We start from the raw sequence: 2574 nt of genomic DNA, 5'->3' as shown, positions 1-2574 counted from the left end.
TTGGTTAGCAATAACTCTCAAAGATTTCTGTACGGTAGTGAATACCATTCTTTTAGGTTTTATGATAATTTCTATAAAATTTAGTAAGATTCTAAACATGACTGTATAATTCTGTCAAGTTGTGTACAGTGGTACATATTACAATTCGCCTCTGTACTTGGCTGCTGTCTTATAAAGTGGAACGTATCTCCTTACCTGCAAAATCGACTATGGTCTGACCCAGAAAAGGATGAGGTCCAACAGGCCCGAATCTAAAACTGCCCAAAACGCGCCATTTGTCACGACGGTTCCAGCCACCGACTCCATCCGACAAAACAATATTTCCGTCTCTTAAACTTATATACCTACTGGAGGATTCTATCTCCCTACTGCCAAATACAAAGAGAATTCGTCTTCCGTACTCCGCCTATTTCAGACAGGTGGACTGGACCATTTGAGGATTAAATGTCTTCGCACAAAATCAGTGTAACTCCTTTATGGGAATACGAACCCCCGAAATTTCGATCGACAATATTCTTTAAACTTAGCAGTCAGTCCACGACCTTTAGCCTGGAATTGAGCATCGAATATTCAATCTGACCATTGTAGCATGTATCTTCAATTGAAACCGAAACTTCGGCTGATTTGACCTGAAAGTTCTGGACATAACACCTTCAGTTCGCAAGACTATCTCCATTTTGTATTTCCTTATTGTTTTAGAAAAAAATTACAGGAATTTATAGCATGAGAATATTTTCATCGTAGATCTACCAATTTCTCAAACGCTGCTCCTGATTCTTCTTATTCTTCTGTTACGGGATAATCCTGAACATCCCTACTAGGCTGAAGTTGGACTAACCAGTTATAATAAATAAGAAGTGAGTGAACAGTCAGGAATATAACTGAGGGTACTAAAAGGCGCCGAGCTGGCAGAAACGTTAGCGCGCCGGGCGAAATGCTTAGCGGTATTTCGTCTGTCGTTACGTTGTGAGTTCAAATTCCGCCGAGGTCGACTTTGCCTTTCATCCTTTCGGGATCGATAAATTAAGTACCAGTTCCGCACTGGGGTCGATGTAATCGACTTAATGCCTATGTCTGTCCTTGTTTGTCCCCTCTATGTTTAGCCCCTTGTGGGTAGCAAAGAAATAGGTACTAAAAGGCGCCGAGCTGGCAGAAACGTTAGCGCGCCGGGCGAAATGCTTAGCGGTATTTCGTCTGTCGTTACGTTCTGAGTTCAAATTCCGCCGAGGTCGGCTTTGCCTTTCATCCTTTCGGCGTCGATAAATTAAGTACCAGTTCCGCACTGGGGTCGATGTAATCGACTTAATGCCTATGTCTGTCCTTGTTTGTCCCCTCTGTGTTTAGCCCCTTGTGGGTAGTAAAGAAATAGGTATTTCGTCTGTCGTTACGTTGTGAGTTCAAATTCCGCCGAGGTCGATGGTATTAGTTTGATTGTGTTGGTTTACGGTATTAGTTTGATGTGTATTGGTTTAAAAGTCGGTAGTTGAACCTTGAATACGGAGTATGGCACCTACGTTCGAATTGTACAGAGTGCGTTTTGTGTTAACATATATTTCTGCGATAGGTTACTGTTAAATAACCACAACCAACTATTTATTTGTGTAATGCCATTTTAAACCAGACGTGTACACCCACGTCGTAACATCTCCATTTACACACAAAAACAAAAACGAAAGAAATAAATAATTGTCGCAAAGGCAAAAATTTCGTACAAAATAGTTATCTCCATTGTAGTAAGCATTATCTGGTTTTAAAAGCTTAAACACAGCTTAGGAGGATATAACAGTCTCTTACTTTCGATAAAAATATGTGTTGTTCTGCTTTAGTTAGAAAGAAATATATTTTTAATCTACAGCGTGATCCAAATGCAATTTGATCCTTAACGTTAACCACGAAGGGAAGATTATCCAGGAAAAAAAAAACCCCAAATTTTTCATTATATTCCACTTTCTTTTCTTTCAGTTCTGTTTCTTTCCTTTTATTTCTTTATTTTTAATAAATATTTCTTTATTTTTTTTTTATTTTTTCAAAACTTTTTGTTCAGCTTGCGATTATGTTAATAACACAGGACACAAAACACAGACAGATACAAAATATACGAAAGGGAAAAAAAGCCAAACAAAAGCAAAAGAACATTGAACTAAAAAACACAAAAACACTTTATAGAAAGAGTTCGGATTGTCGACAGAAGAACATATATTGTAGAGACGTGTGCGTTTGTTTCGTGCAGCATAGAAATACAGTTACACGATTGGAACGAAAGGTTCCACTTTCTTGTGAAAATATTTGCTCAATTGTTCAATTTTTTTACCAACAGGTCTACCTGTCAATCTATCTATCTATCTATCTATCTATCTATCAGTCTATATCTATCTATCTATCTATCTATCTATCTGTCTGTCTATCTATCTGTCTGTCCATCTATCTATCTATCTATCTGTCTATCTATCTATCTATCTATCTATCTATCTATCTACTCTATATCTATCTATCTATCTATCTTCTCTCACTATCTATCTATCATCTATCATCTATCTATCAATATCATCTATCTATCTATCTATCTATCCTATC

General features: G+C 37.5%; 1 long non-coding RNA gene across 1 annotated transcript; it reads left to right on the top strand.

Annotated features, from left to right (window-relative positions):
• The first annotated feature begins 6 nt into the window (after positions 1-6).
• Positions 7-2278, top strand: LOC118761137. Its single transcript, XR_004997172.1, has 2 exons — positions 7-944; positions 1370-2278. It is a non-coding gene; the product is annotated as an uncharacterized LOC118761137 (long non-coding RNA).
• The last annotated feature ends 296 nt before the right edge of the window (positions 2279-2574 follow it).

The sequence above is a fragment of the Octopus sinensis genome, unplaced genomic scaffold, assembly GCF_006345805.1.
Source record: "Octopus sinensis unplaced genomic scaffold, ASM634580v1 Contig09308, whole genome shotgun sequence".
Lineage (NCBI taxonomy): Eukaryota > Metazoa > Mollusca > Cephalopoda > Octopoda > Octopodidae > Octopus > Octopus sinensis.
Note: the sequence above shows the minus strand (reverse complement) of the source record. Positions and strands in the feature narration are given on the sequence as shown.